Below are 16,510 nucleotides of genomic sequence, written 5' to 3'. Positions count from 1 at the left end.
TGTGTGTAGAGGCGGGGGTGAGGGGTTAGTTTTCCGCCCCAGCCACGACTGTGTGGCGCATCTTCCCTCTGGAAAAGTCGGTATCACTCCACCTGGATGCTGCTGAGTGACATATAAAGCATAAGTCATCATATGGGACACCTTTAAATGCTTTTGTGGGAGGAGAAATGAGGTGTCTGGGAATATGAAGTTATTTACACGATGTTTGGCTGGTCCTTGAATAATTCCATTATTATAAAGAAGAGTAGTAATTTGGACTAGTTAGCACGTATTGAGGGCCGCTTCGTGAGAAGGGCTTGGGCAGGCATTTTCTCATTCTGTCCTCAGAATGACGCTGCGAAGCTGCCACTCTTACCGTAAAGGCCAGTTTACAGGCGTGAAAACTGGTTTATTGAGATCAAGGGGATTCTGGAGCGCGCGTTGGCAGAGTCGTGCCAGGATCTGAACCTAGTCAAGCCCCCTACAGAGCAGCAGCTCTAACCCACCGTGGCGTTCCCAGTAATCACAGTTTTTTGGAAAAATGAATGTTCTTAATTATCTGCACTATTCAACGAAGAAGTTGCAAATTGGCTACTTAGAACTGCGCCATTCTCGGGAGTGTTCTGTTTGGCTCACGGTATTGATTTGCAAAATGTCTTGTGAAAATTTGAATTGGTTACCAACATTTAAAAATTGAGAGATGACTTTAAAAGCTCCCATCTCTGACGTTCTTTGTAAAATGTGAAGCTCTGGAAACCCGGGATCTGTTTTCCAAACGGGCAGAGCAGGCTAGAAGCGTGGGGGCTGCCTCTCCCCCCTCAGACCTGGGGCGGGAGCTCCCCGCGGCCACGGTCCCTGCTGTCGCTTTTCTCATTCACATTATGTGCCCCCAGTAGGCATTTGAGCTTGTTGATTTACCTGAAATCATTCAATCAACACAAACCTGCAAGTATTTATTTATGGCTGGCCCTGCCGAAGTATAGAGGACGCTATAATCATGGAACAAAACTACTCCTGAAGTTAAACAACTTCGTTTATTTTTTTAAGATTTTATTTATTTATTTATTTGAAAGAGAAAGAGCAGGAGTGGGAGGGGAGGTGCCGAGGGAGAGGGAGAAGCAGACTCCCCCCTGAGCAGAGATCCCAACCAGGGGCTCATCCCAGGACCCCGAGATCATGACCTGGGCCGAAGGCAGTAGATGCTTAACCAACTAAACCACCCAGGCGCCCCTAAACAACTTAGTTGTGAGTGTGGTAAATACACAGGGTTAAGAGCGGACAGAATTCAGGAGTTCTCACCTGACACGGAAACACAGCAGAGGATGCTGCCTCCTAATTTTTTTTCTCGAACACTATCTGAAGGGCACTGGGGCCCTCTCAGGGATCATTTTGACTGACTGAAGAGTGAAGGGACACCATTAACTTTTTGACTGGATAAATTAGTAAACTTCTGACCAAATCATTCACCCTGAAATGCAGATACACTCAACAAAAGCAAAGCAAATCCTACCGTTGTTTACCTACAAAGGGTGTGCCAGTCCTGTCCTCAAACATTATCATTATAAAAGGTTGTTAGCCACGTGACCCATACTAGCTACAAACCTGAGGCCTGTGGTGCCTTTTAGGGAATTGCAAATTCAACTTGCTGGAAGGAGAAGGGGCGAGAGAAGTTGGGGAGATGGGCTTCAGAGGTGGGTCAAATCAGCAATTTATGGAGGACTGTTTAAGATTGTGGATTTGAGATGGTCCATAAATTCTCAGATTTAACATTCTATTAAAGGAATTAGAAGCTGAGTGTGTAAAGTCTCTCTTACCTCTATACTTCTCTGAAAAAGTGACGTATCTTTACTGAGAACTTGAGAGAAATATAAACATATCAGGATATTTTGACCGCTGGGACTCGCAATACAAAGATTTATCATGAAGCATTAGAATCCCCTGTTACCTGTCAGAAAGAAAGAAGAGGAGGAAGAGAGGGGAGGAGGAAAGGGAAGGGGAGAGGAGGGGAAAAGAACTGGGGAGGACAATATTTAAAACTATTACCAGGTATCCGTTTTCATGGACCAAGTTCAAAAATAACAGTGCAAATCTGACCATGTGTTGTCATTCGAGTGTTTTTAAAAATTACTAAAAAGAAACCAAAACAAAAAACCCCAAAACAGAACAGAAAACATGATTAGTAATAGAATAGTCATTCACACATGTTGTGCAGAGAATAGGATTTGACAGGAAAACAAAGAATATGAGAGATGTGTAAGGGGAATTGAAAGGGAACTGTGACAAAATACATAGGCTGGAGAGCTGAGTCTATTTATTCCGATAAAAGGAGACTTTTTTGTTTTGTTTTGTTTTGTTTTGTTTTTCCTGTAAGACATGCTTGTTAACAGGAAATCAGCCTCATGCATTAAATCAGCTAAATCTCTCTTTAAACAGCCACTGTGCTGGGTTCTGGGGACACAGTGCTCCCTGCCCCCATGGAGATGGTGTGGAAGAGACCAATACCTCACAAATTCAATGCATGTAAGAATCACTTGAAGAAAAAAAAAAGAATCACTTGAGTATCTTGTTAAAATGCACATCTAATCGTGAAGACCTAGCTGGGCTTGGAGGTCCTGTATCTTATAAACTCTGGGGAGGCTGACGCGTCTGTTCCTGGGACCTCACGTTGAGTAGCAAGGCTAGAGGGTGATACAGCGAACTACACAGGCTGAGATGTGCATCAGGGAAATTATGGAGGACTGTGGGACAGCCTGGGAGGGCAATGAAGCAAGAAAGGCCACTTACATAGACACTGAGGCATAAATAGGATTGGCCAAGCAATGAGGCCAAAGGAAAGAGGTATGTTCCAGGCAGAGATGGAAGGCCAGGCAGTGTGAGGAGAGGTGGTGAGAGGTGAGTGGAGAGGGACCTGAGGAGTTTGGGTATTGTTTGGGGGGCTACGGGGGAACCACGGAAGGTTTTAAGCATGTGGGTGATAGGATCAGATCCTAGAACGTTCACTCTGGCTGCAGTGTGACTAGGGTAGCTGAGCTGAGAGTGGAGATGGTGTGACTCCTGAAGACATATAGTATGGTCATTCTCATGCAAGATGGTAGGGTCAGCAAGGACAGTCACTGTCTGAACCTCTATCTTATTTAAATTCCCACATTTCCTGACTAGGATAGGACCACATTCTGTTAGAGCAATACTTGATATGTTTCAGCATAAATACAACTTTCTCTTATATTAGTTTCCTAAGGCTTCCGCAACAGAGTCCCACAAAATGAGTGGTTTAAAACAATAGGAGGATGGGGCGCCTGGATGGCTCGGGGGATAGAGCACACAACTCTTGATCTCAGGGTTGTAGGGTGGAGCCCCACATTGGATGGAAAGCCACTTAAGAAATGATACCTGAGGGGCGCCTGGGTGGCTCAGTCGTTAAGCCGCTACCTTAGGCTCAGGTCATGATCCCAGGGTCCTGGGATAGAGCCCCGCGTCCCTGCTCAGCGGGAAGCCTGCTTCTCCCTCTCCCACTCCCCCTGCTTGTGTTCCCTCTCTCGCTGTGTCTCTCTCCGTCAAATAAATAAAATCTTTAAAAAAAAAAAAAGAAAGAAAGAAATGATACCTGACCTCAAGTAGTTTACAATCTAGTTAAAGAAATAAAATATATCCAAATTAACACCAAGTCATTAAAATGAATTATGATTTATTTATTTTTTTTAAAGATTTTATTTATTTATTTGGCAGAGATAGAGACAGCCAGCGAGAGAGGGAACACAAGCAGGGGGAGTGGGAGAGGAAGAAGCAGGCTCATAGCAGAGGAGCCTGATGTGGGGCTCGATCCCATAATGCTGGGATCATGCCCTGAGCCGAAGGCAGACGCTTAACCGCTGTGCCACCCAGGCGCCCCTGAATTATGATTTATTATGAAATTATACGACACGTGGAAATATTTTTACAAGATAGTTAAGTGAAAATAATTTGTACATGGTATACTTTTCTGGATGAGTGTTATATTTCACAATTAAAAAAAAATTATGTAGGGAAGGAGGGGGGAAGGCCTGTTAATTACCCTCAAGAGATAAAAGAAGCCTGGACCTCCAGAATAAACAGACTTAGGAAAAAAGGATAAAACCAGTAATGATACATACATACACAGTTTGACCCATAGCGTGCGTGCAGTGGAATGGGGAAGGAGAGCCTAAATGCGTGGTAATCATGACAGTCATCATGAACTGCATGAGGCAGAAAGGGCAAAACATGCCGCCATGAGTCAGAAGAGGGGAGCTAGAAATCAAAACATGATTGGAGTGTCCAGAAGCTTTGAGTGTTACAAGGAGCAAGCAGAATCACTAACCCAGCTGTGTGGCTAATTGCTGCCTTAGTAGACGGCGCGGTTCCACTCTGGCACATAGGCTGAGCTCTTCATTACTCTCACTGGTGCATGATCTGATCTGCCGACAGCACCCGTGATTGGACTCGGGGTCGCTGACCTAGAGGACCTACGAGGTGCGGGCATGTAGGGGGAAACTCAAGCATCTGATAGCCACCTCTTGAAGCCTTCTTCCCCAAACTCACCGAATTCCTCCCTGCCTCTGAGCCTTTGCCCTCAACCTGGGCTTTGCTGACAATGCTCTTTCTCCTGATCTTTCCATAACGAATACTCCCGGCCATTCAGGTCTCGGAACAAATGCTACTTTCTTGGAAAGGCCCTCCCTGACTCTCCTGTCTAAAATTGCCCATCCCTACTCTCCATCTGACTATCTTCCAGGAGATGTATTTTATTTAGTTGTCTGAGTTGTTGATTGTCAGGTTCTGCTTTTGAACTCAAACTTCACATAAGCTCAGACCTTATATGATGTGTTCTCCGCTGTTCCCAGCACCCAGACCTATGGTGCTAGGCACATAGCAGACGCTCAACAAATATTTGCTGAATGAATGCATGGCCATTAAGGGGAATGTTGAGAAGGACCTTCCACTTTTTTTTTTTTAAGATTTTATTTGTTTATTTGACAGAAAGAGACAGCCAGCGAGAGAGGGAACACAAGCAGGGGGAGTGGGAGAGGAGGAAGCAGGCTCCCAGCGGAGGAGCCGGATGCGGGGCTCGATCCCAGTACTCCAGGATCGCGCCCTGAGCTGAAGGCAGATGCTTAATGACTGAGCCACCCAGGCGGCCCCCATCAAATGTTCTAAGATGATTTACTCTACATCCAGGAGACAAATTAATGCCAGATCCCTACCTCATTATTTGCATCAAAACAAAGTGCAGAGGGTTTAGTGTAAATACTGAACACAGAAAAAATACTTGAAGAAATCATGAGATGAATATTTTCATAATCTCAGAATTGGAATCCCAAGAACACATTTGACTTTTGCAAAAGTCTTCTGCCTGGACACCTGTCCTTGGCCAGTGGAACCCCCTTACCCTTCAACCTGTCTATAAAACACCATTTCCTTGACGTTCCTTCCCTCACAGAAGAATTTCTCTGCAGCGTCCACGCAAAGAGGCCTATGCTTCACTGTCTCTGGCTCATTGGTTAATGTGTCACAGGTGGCTTTAGGGGTCCCCTAAAATAAAGCTGCATACTGCTTGAGAGCAGGAGCCCCCCTTCTCCCTCGTGGCTACCTTTCCTCCAAACTATTTTAGCTGCTCTTGTTAACTGCAGCCAATCTTACCTCATCCTCATTTTCATCGAAACTTCCAGAGGATTTTTAAATCTGTCCAACTTGGGGTGGCAATTGAAATGCTAAAATCGTCAGCTTTACAGAGAAGCTCCACTTACAATGCTTCAACTTACTATTTTGTGACTTAACGGTGGAGCGAAAGCCACCCACATTCAGTAGAAACCTTACTTGGCAGTTTGAATGAGGATCTTGCCCGGGACCAGTGACATGCGGTGGGACCCTCTCCCGTGTCGCTGGGCGGGTGGCAGCGACCTGGGTCCCCGTCAGCCAGCGAGCATGAGGGTCAACGACAGACCCACCGCCCGCCATCTGCGCCCACACGCGCTCTGTCCGTCCCTCTGTGCTGGAGTCAGCGCGGCGCAGGAGACGACGGCTCCTGACTGTCAACCAGGCTGTGCGAGCGAGGATTTTGCCCAAGGGTGGGCTCAGGTTGGTGCTGGGAGCACGGGTAAGGGAGGCCCGGCCAAGCTCTGATGGTCCGTAGCTAGTGCAGTCGGTGCATGTTGGACTTAATGATAACCTCAACTCCTGCTGGGTTTATCTGTATTTTTTTAAGGTGTTATTTATTTATTTGCCAGAGAGAGAGAGAGCAGGAGAGCACGAGCAGGCAGAGGGAGAAGCAGGCTCCCCTCCAAGCAAGGAACTCAATGCAGGACTCGATCCCAGGATCCTGGGATCATGCCCTGAGCCAAAGGCAGATGCTTCACCGACTAAGCCACCCAGGAGTCCCTCTCTGTTTTTTTTCTGACAAAATAAGTACTTGGAATAAGGATCCTACTCTCAAAGAATTACAATGCCTAGAGACAAGTTAGTTTAGTGGGGGAATTTTGTATCCAGTTCCCTTGTACCCTTTTTTTTTTTTCATGGTATTTGTATCCCAGCTGCACTGTTTACTTGGTATGTGTGCTCAAGCAAGTTGCTTCACTTCTCTGAGACAGGGATTCCTAGTTTGGAAAGGGAGACTGACAATGATACCTCCCATACAGGGCTTTTTTTGAGAATGAAAAGGAATAATACAGGCAAATCAGCTACCACCCCTGGGTGTCCCATGGGGAAGGCTCCTTCCCAGAAGGAGGAGGGCAGGGCAAGAAAGTGGCGGCCATTCTCCACCCAAAAGCCCCCAGAGCACAATTCCCAACAGGTGCTTTCCTCATCCCAAGCACACAGGCAGGCTCTGTCTGGCAAAACTCAAAGCATAAGCATGACAAGCCAAATTCCAACCAGAATTCAAGGATTATAAACAGGACCACTTTGTTGAGTTCCTCAGAGAAAGGAAAGAGGCAACAGGCAGAGAAAGGAAACTAGAAGAAAAAGAGGAAATGAATCACTTTCTCAGTCTCTGAGTCTAGAGGCCCCAGAGGCCGGGACTGGGGAGGACTAGCCAGTGATTCAGCAGGTGACTTGTGGTTGGTTTGTTTGTTGTTTGTTTGTTTGTTCTTGAGCTGGTTCTCAATATGCAAGGAAATATGCAAGAACAAATATACAAATTTATCTTACTAAATACAATTCTGGCGGGAAAGGAGACTGACGTTTGAACCCATTGTTCGTCTGGGGTGCACAGTGGAAGTCTCCCCCCTCCCTGATGCTCGGAGAACTCCCAGAGGGGGCGCAAAGGGAGTCGGACCCAGACGCAGAGGCAGAGCTCTGGGCAAACGGGGCCTCAGACCGCGGAGAAGACCCGGATGCAGGATTCTGTCAGTTTGCACATCGCTGCTCTCAGAGAGTAACTTTGATCCTTGATGCAGGAACAAAAGCCAAGTTTTGGAGTCGGAAATCCTGGATTGACTCCCAGCTCTGCCACTTAAAACCCAGGATCTTTGTAGGCAAAGGACTGACTTCCCCAGGGCCCAGGCAGCTAACTGGTAGTGGCGACCCTGTGCCACCTCGTAAGTTTTGGGGAAGAGTCAGTAAGAGAGTAGATATAAAAATAGGGATAAACTGGGCGAGCCTGGCTGGCTCAGTCAGTTGAGTGTGTCACTCTTGATCTCGGGGTTGTGATTTCGAGCTCCACACTGGGGGTAGAGATGACTTAAAAATAAAATCTTTGGAAAAAATGTGTGGTGTAAACTGTAAGTGACGCACATATGTGATTTATTAGGATAACAGTACCGCTTTGTAGTTATAAAGCTGTTAATGGTAACACTGATCATATGTGGCATTTCCAAGAAAAGAAAAAAAAGTGACTTCACAAGAAACTAATAACTGTGCTTCTTAGAGAAAGAATGACTGGTTGGCAGACAGGGGAGTGAGGACCAGCTAGTTTTCATTGTATACTCTTTTGTAACTTTTGGATATTTAAATCATGTTCATAGTAATTGCTCAAAGACAACGCAAACAAAGTTCAAATGGGTGCGGACCAATTTTCCTCCTAGGTATAGAGGAGGAATAGAATAGAAATGTATGTATGCCCATGCCCCCCCCCCCACACGCACACTCTCTCTCAAATAAATAAATAAATAAAATCCTAAGAAAGAAAGAAAGTCAGAGGGAGAGTAAAAGAAAATTTTCTATTCCTCAGAAATGGCGAATGGTCTATATAGTGGAAGAAACCTAGCAATAAATCTCCGAAGTAGGAGTTGAGTGAAATGTGGAATCGATGAATTCTAATCTCACTGGCCATCAAGGTGAGGACGGTATGTGTAACCACTGTGTCTTATGACCTCGAAATCCCAGAGCTAACGTGTGTGTGGAGCACAGTCCGGCAGGTGGCAGAGTCCTGGTTTGAACCCAGATCTTTGAAATCACATCCAAGCATCTTGTCCTTCCCTCCGTTCCTATCTCACAGGAAGCTCTTTTTCCTCAAAGTGTTTGCACTTACTTGTACTTGCCCTAGACTCCGTCAAGGCTGACTCTCCTGTCCTCCAGGTCCCAGCTGAAATGCCACCGAGACCTTCTCTGTATCTGAGCTGAAAATAGTTCTCCTTCTTGATCCCTCTTGATCTCCATTCCTTGCTTTCCTGCCTCATAACACATCTGCAGTTGTAGCTTCTCCGTTTCTTGGGTGGTGGTTCTTGACATGGTGTTCAATTACCAGTCTCCTGAGCTAGACCATAAGCTGCACGGGCTGAAGGCCATGTCCACTGTGTCTCCGGCTCTTCTTCCTGCACCTGGCACAGAGATGCTCAATGGATGACTATTTTAAATAAAAAGTTGATCTTAGGGGCTCCTGGGTGGCTCAGTCAGTTAAGTGTCTGCCTTTGGATCGGGTCACGGGGTCCTGGGATCAAGCCCTGGGTGGGGCTCCCTGCTCAGCGTGGAGCCTGCTTCTCCCTCTCCCTCCGCTGCTCCCCCTGGTTATGCTCTCTCTCTCTCTGTGACAAATGAATAAATTTAAATCTTTAAAACAATAAAATAAAATAAGATAAAATAAAATTTTTAAAAAATCGATCTTAACTTGTGCCAGGGAGACATGAATCGTCTGATAACATAGACCAGGAGTAGTGGCTGTCCCCGGACCCTGCCTTTGCCTTCCGTGCTCTTGAACAAGAAGCACCCTTTGTCATGACTGAGCCCACAAGTGTACAATGAAGGTTTGGTTCCTTGCTCTCTAAATTTTCTCCGTTCTAATTCCCAACTCAAAATTCAACTAATTCACAATGTGTGAGTGGCTGACAGCTTGTTACCGTTTCCAGAAAGGGTTGCATTTTATGAAGACAAAGTTCCACGTTGGTCTCTATTTTTAGGCTGTCGGGCAGCGGGAAAGGTGAAGACAGTACAACTGATTGATTGGAAAGAGATCATTCTCTGCGCAGAGGGGCAGGTCCTCTGTGAGTCAGAAGCCCTAACAGTTCCTGCTTTTCTCCATTTCCTCTTCTTCCCTTTTCCTTCCTTATTTCAACTCAGACTTCAAAAGCGCTGGGATTCTGAGCACCATTCCCGCCCTTCCCCGTTCCAGGAAGGCAGCCGGCCCTCAGCTAGTCCTATGTTCCCAGTGAGGTCTGGTCTCTGGAAACCTCTGGATTTCGACGTTCTGTTCCCAAGTGTGCCGTTCTCTCCAGAGGGCAGGCATGGTGGTTTTGCATATGGGGTACTCATCATCTATTGCTAAACCCTGTTATCTTACTGTCGTTCTGAAACTGAAAGGATCCTACTAGGAAAATGAGGGCCTGCCTGGGCAAGCAGGGGCAAAGGTTGACTTGGAAGAAGAGAGAGGAAGTCGTTGGTAGTAGTAATAATAATTTTGCCTACAGAGACAGAAAAGTAGAACTTGCCCAGAGTGGCTCTGTCCACAGTCTCTTCTTGGGCTGTTTTGATCCAGCTGTTATAAAATCTATAACAGTGGGGACGTCCCTTCCCGTCACTATCCTTACACACACACACACACACACGCACACGCACACACACATGCACACGCACACACATACTCTTTCTAATCTGAGTCCTCCAGAGCTCTGGCCAAGGGCTCAGTAATCAGCTCGGCTGATTGTAACCTCTGATGACAGTGAGGGTACATTTCGTCTCTTCACAGGGGCCCCACCCTTGTTTTTTCCTTTGGCTACCATTTTCCTCCCGGCAGCTGGGCTTCGGGGTGGCCTTCTTTGATGCCTGGGCCATAACTAACCCCGGAGGGATGTTGCTGTCAGGCCTTGCTGGCACCTGCATCCCAGCTCACCAGCACTGCACTGAGGACTGAATGAGCTCGTCATTGTTTCTGCAGCCGGCAGCTGACTTTCATCTCCGCCTCAAAATGCAGCCTCCCCGCCCTAAAGTTTTACGACCAAAGGAGTTTATTTAAATAAATGGCCACTAAGCCAAAATGTGCTGGCTCCCACCTCCAGCAATAGAACTGCTTTCTTTTTTTCCACAGGTCCCAAGCTTCCAGGGAGCTGGGTAGTTCCCAGCGGCATCACCATTAATACACTGAATGATAGAGATGCAAGAAAAGGGGGGGGGGTGCAGATAGAAGAGAGACCTATCAGTGTCAGTGTGACTTTTGAAAAAATGCACCCCTCCCCAAAGGTTTTCTAAGAAAGGAAAATGCCACGTACACAACGAACTTATCTTTCTTTGGCAGAGCGTTCCTTTTAAGTTTTTGTCTCCTGAGCAAAACTAAACTCTCTAATTCTAGACAGAGCTAACTAGTTCTAGACAGAGCTAACAACTAGTTCTAGACGGAGCTAACTCACTGCTACCGTCCTGGCCGCTCCGTACGAGATGAGGGGACAAAGAACATTTGCAGCCCCTGAGAGCTAGAAATGCAGACTCCCCGGCCCCACGTCAGACCTACAGAGTCAGAATCTGCATTTTAACCTTTCCAGGTGGTCCTTACACCCCTTAGAGTTTGAGAGGCACTGTCTAGCCTCACTCACTGGTAACTTTTTTTTTAAACTAGCACCATTCAATCTAGGAAAATCTATGTGGTGCTTGTGTGCCTATCACAGGAGAGATCAGGGCATTTACAGAACAACTGGAAACAAGAAAAGACACTATAATTTCCACGCGTTTAGCAGTTTAAAAAAACAACAGCACACCTCTGATACTTGTGGGCTTGTGTAAACATTGTTTTCTCATCCTTTTCTTGTTTGATGTGTTTGTAAGAAGATTTTGGTTTGGTTTATTTCTGTCATTTTTGTGGGAGACGGGGAGCAGGAAGCATGATTTGATCCCCATCCTAACCAAAGCCACAAATGGGAGAAACAGAAGTTTGATACATTTTTAATGCTTTAAGAGCTTTTGTAAAACAAGAAAATGAGATGTTTAGCCTGAGTTGCCCCTGTGAGGGAGCAAGGCTGATTAATTGGGCATGGGGCGGGGGAGGGGCCGTGCGGGGACTGCCCGCGCTGGCTCCTGGCTAACTGTGGGGCGTCAAGGTACCTTTAAAATGACCGCTATTGTATTGTCATGGACCAGGGGCTGGAGCGGCGCCCCTTTGACTAGATCTTGAACAAGGTAAGGTGCACTGTTTAGATTACATTTCTACTTGAGGAGGTGGGAGGGGATGGGGAAAAGCATTTTGGAGAGACAGCGGAGCACGAGTCCTGGGGGGAGGAGCTGGCCCTGTAACTCCCATTTAAATTTAGGCCTAAGTTTCTTAAATACTAACTACACAGAATAGCTTATAGGTCCAAAATCAGTACACATCGTCTTTTCTTTTTTTCTCTCTCTTTTTTTCTTTTTAGGTAATCTCTGAACACAATGTGGGGCTTGAATTTACAACCCAGGAATCCGGAGTCACGTGCTCTACCAATTGAGCCAACCAGGTGCTCCTTCTTTTATTCTTTTTTTTTTTTTTTTGAATTTAAGTAATCTCTATGCCCAATATGGGGCTCAAACTCATGACCCCAAAAATAAGAGTTGCACGCTCCACTGAATGAGCCAGCCAGGTGCCCCAGTACCTGTCCTATTTCCTTAAACGTTAATGTACATAGAATATAAGCATGCACAATCTCTCCCCAAATAAAGATTCGATTCTCTTAACCATTTCTACAGCTAATTCAAATTCTTCTCCAGGTTGAAAGATATTGCTTTAAAAGAAAACGATCTCAGGGTGCCTGGGTGGCTCAGATGGTTAAGCATCTGCCTTTGGCTCGGGTCATGATCTCCGGGTGCTGGGATCCAGCTCCACGTCGTCGGCGGGCTCCCAGCTCATGCTCTCCTCTCCCCCCTGCTTGTGCTCTCTCTCTCTCAAATGAATAAATCAGATCTTTTAAAAAAATAAATAAAAGGAAACGATCTTTTCACACGAAAGAAATGTGAGAGTTATCTTCCCATGTGATTCTGGGGGTTGAAATGCTCGCTGGATTCTCATCAGCCACCTGATGAAACATCCTTAGCCTTATTTACGGTCTAGAACTTGGACTTCGTCACTTGTAGGTCCCATTGCCCATGGTGACCTGACAACATACTCTCCTACCCATGGGCTCCTATAATTCCCATCCTGTCATCCCTTAATTGATTTTGTATTTCTTTGGATCTTTAAAATATATAAATGTGTTTTCCACCTCACCTAGATTCTCTGCATAAACTTCCAAACTCAAGACCACACTCTCCCACCCCCATCTTTATTGAGATGTAATCACTACATCGTGCAAGTTTAAGGGATACAAGGTGTTGACTTGATTCATTTCTATATTGTAAAATGATTATCACCATGGTTTTAGGTAACATTGCCAGCATCTCACATAATTACCTTTCCTTTTTGTGGTAAGAACATTTCAGATCTATTTTCTTAGCAACTTTCAAGTATATAATATGGTATTGGTAAGTGTAATCACCATGCTGTACATTAGATCCCCCAAATTTATTTATCTTAAAACTGAAAGGACCATAAACTCTTATTTTTTTTCAAAAGATTTTTATTTTTTTATTTGACAGAGAGAGAGACAGCCAGCGAGAGAGGGAACACAAGCAGGGGGAGTGGGAGAGGAAGAAGCAGGCTCCCAGCGGGGGAGTCTGATGCGGGGCTCGATCCCAGAATGCTGGAATCATGCCAGGAGCTGAAGGCAGATGCTTAATGACTGAGCCACCCAGGCGCCCCAGGACCATAAACTCTTCATGATAAGAATTCTCTTGTTAGATTCTGGACAGAAGCCATGGCTTTGCATGATGATTTGGTCACAATGTCCAAGATCATTCTATGATTCTACTGACGCACTCCCCCCCTCACCCCCCGCACGCATGCACGCAACAGCCAGGGCAAATGGAAAGGGTATGAAAGGCAAGGATTTCTCATTTCTGAGTTAAGAAATATCTTGTAAATGAGAAAAAGAAATATACATATGGCTGTGGTTTCTTGGGAGCCTAGATATAATTTTAAACAAGTCAATACATTTCTAATCAAACACAATACATAAAATAATATAGTAAAAAATAATAGAATGAGAAAAAATAAAGAGGAAAATGACATCTGGGAGGACTAGGAATGTTGGTGTAATCAAATGTTTTCTTACTTGGGTAAGATCTAAGTGAAAAGGGGAAATGCTCTATTCTTAGTTCCTTGGATATCCATCTATGTAAAAGAGGAAGAAAAAAAAGGCTCCTCCTCCACCCCGCTCCCAGTGGCAAAAAAAAAAAAAAAAAAAAAGTGATTTTACCTTAGGACAAGTTGGTAAAATAAATATGCTCTTTGTGATTTCTCTGATTATACTTTTTTTTTTACCACAATGTCATAACCTGTATGTATGTTAAACATTTCTGATGGAGCTCAAGGAAGGACACTCTACTATCGGAAAAGGACTTTAGGGACTGAAGCACAAAATTCTGACCAACTAGGACTGAAAAGTGATGGCTTGCATAAGACACTCCTTGAGATGTCCAGACTCACCCCTGCCCTCCATCAGTTGTCTTGTCTCGAGAAGATTTGTCGTGGTTGTGGGTTCTAATGTCACTTTCCAGCAGGAGGGGAATCTCCCCGAGATACTAGTTTTGGCTGAGGGTTTGTTTTTGTTTTTAAGTCACAAGTTTTCAGTTTTATATCATTATTCAGCAAATGCGTCTCCTGTTTTTGTTTTTTGTACCCGTAGGCTCCTAGAGATCTGAGATAACGTAAATGGGTATAAATCTCATAGCGTCTTTTCAGTTGTCACTGCCACATTGTAAAAGAAGTATTGTTTCCATTCTTCAAGATATGAAAACTGTCCTTCACTATATAGCTGGTGAAATGGGGCAGAGTTGGGATTCAAACATAAGATTTAATTTTGCAATGCAGGGGATTTCCTGACACTGAGGGTCTTTGCACTGTTCCAGACTACCCTTCAAGCCTATTTTCATGGGTTTCTCTTGGGCAGGTCTTAAAGGGAGATCTACATCTGAACTTGAATATGAACAGTGAAGTCTGACAGGTTATTGGTATGTTCTGGGCAGGTGGGAAAGATTCAAGCTCAATAGTGGATCACATCAGTATCTTATGAATCCCACCGAGGAAGGTTAAGTCCAGGTAATTTGAAAACATATCAACATAATATCATTTCTCCTTTGATTGCTCAAATGGCCAAATCTTTGTAAAGTCATTTTGTAAACAACCTTATAGAAGTGAGAGAATGTATTGCAGTTATATTTTATTTTAAAGATTTTATTTATTTGACAGAGAGAGAGAGAGAGAGAGCACAAGCAGGGGGAGCAGCAGGCATAGGGAGGAGAAGCAGGCTCCCCACTGAGGAGGGAGCTAGACTCAGGGCTGGATCTCAGGGTCCTGGGATCATGACCTGAGCTGAAGGAACACCTTCAACCGACTGAGCCACCCAGGCGCCCCTTGTAGCTTTATTTTAGATATTAGCTGTCTGTTTTTTATTCAGTCTTTGATTGGAGCTATCCTGGAAAACTGTCATTCCAGCTGGACTTTGCAATGGATAGGCTGTAATATTCTATAATGGAACCATATCTAGTTAGAGTCTTGTCCTAAAAGGATTTATCTCGCACAACAGTGGAGTTATTTGAATAGCCTCTAAAGTGGGAAGCATTCAGGGTGCCTGGCTGGCTCAGTCAGTGGAGTATATGGCTTTTGATCTTGGGGTTGTGAGTTCAAGCCCCACGTTGGGTATAGAGATGACTTAAAAAATAAAATCTTTTAAAAAATGTAGGAAGCATTGTTCTACTTGAGAATGTAGAAAGCCTCCTCTGCTTTCCTAGTTTGGAAATTTTCCAGGTTTTTTTTTTTTCTCTCATTGTTTTCCAGGATTCTTTGTGGAAACTGGAGAACATAGTCTTGGCACAAAAACTGGACTTTCATTCTAACAGACTGAAGGTTCATAATGTCTAGAGATTCTCTCTCTCTCTCTTTTTTTAGAGAGGGAGGGGGGAGTGGAGGGGCAGAGAGAAAGGGAGAGAGAGAATCTTAAGCAGGCTCCATGCCCAGTGCAGAGCCCAACATGGGGCTCAAACTCACAACCTTGTGATCATGACCTGAGCTGAAATCAAGAGTGGATGCTTAACTGACATGTTTGTGTAAGTATACAGATAGGACCTGGTTGTTCTTAGACCAGCATCAGATATAGTCATTTCCTGCCCTACCCAGATACAAAGAAGAAATTTGAAAATTCGTGCCTTTTTTTTTTTTTTTTAAAGAATTAAGGGTGAAAGTCAGTTTTCATTGTAAAGGCCCAATGTCCAACACTTAATATTAGGATAGATCTCCAACCCGGATATAACTTTTTTTTTTTTAAGTAAGCATACCCAGTGTGGGGCTTGAACTCACAACCCCAAGATTAAGAGTCTCATGCTCTACCCCCTGAGCCAGTCAGGCACCCCTGGACATAACTTATTTAAGGGAATCTCTTGAATTGTATTTCAATAGTATCAGAAGCATTGAAAGAAATAACAAGAAGCAGCATAATTAATTATCCAAAGGCAAATTATTAATAATTCTAGGTTTTTAAAAGTGGTATGGGGGCACCTGGGTAGCACAGTCGTTAAGCGTCTGCCTTCGGCTCAGGGCGTGATCCCAGAGTTCTGGGATCAAGCCCCACATCAGGATCCTCCGCTGGGAGCCTGCTTCTTCCTCTCCCACTCCCCTGCTGTGTTCCCTCTCTCGCTGGCTGTCTCTCTGTCACATAAATAAATAAAATCTTAAAAGAAAAAAAAAAGTGGTGTAACACTAAAAAGAAGTCCACAAAAACATTTCAAGACAAATAAGCCTCTGGGGCGCCTGGCTGGCTCAATCAGTGAAGCGTGCAACTTTTGTTCTCGGGGTTGTGGGCTTGAGCCCCACATTGGGTGTAGAGATTACTTAAAAAAAAATAATAAAATCTTTATTAAAAAATAAAAAGAAGCCTTTATATCCTTTGTAAATTTCAGACATAGCTGCTAAAATGTATGTAACTCATTAAGTTTTCAGAAGAAACCAGAAAATAAAACACAAAGTTTTAATATTTTATTTTTCTTTTTTGATTATACTCTATGCCCACCATGGGACTTGAACTTACAACCCAAG

General features: G+C 44.6%; 1 long non-coding RNA gene across 1 annotated transcript in view; it reads left to right on the top strand.

Annotated features, from left to right (window-relative positions):
* LOC117795932 overlaps positions 1-16,510 on the top strand; it is a 31,063-nt gene that overhangs the window by 1,612 nt on the left and 12,941 nt on the right. Inside the window, exons 2-3 of the long non-coding RNA XR_004620125.1 lie at positions 8,162-8,267; positions 11,763-11,843. This is a non-coding gene — a long non-coding RNA (uncharacterized LOC117795932). The remainder of the gene's footprint in view (positions 1-8,161; positions 8,268-11,762; positions 11,844-16,510) is intronic.

This window comes from Ailuropoda melanoleuca, chromosome 14 (assembly GCF_002007445.2).
Source record: "Ailuropoda melanoleuca isolate Jingjing chromosome 14, ASM200744v2, whole genome shotgun sequence".
Taxonomy (NCBI): Eukaryota; Metazoa; Chordata; class Mammalia; order Carnivora; family Ursidae; genus Ailuropoda; species Ailuropoda melanoleuca.
The sequence above is the reverse complement of the archived record's forward strand: the minus strand, read 5'-3'. Positions and strand labels throughout refer to the sequence as shown.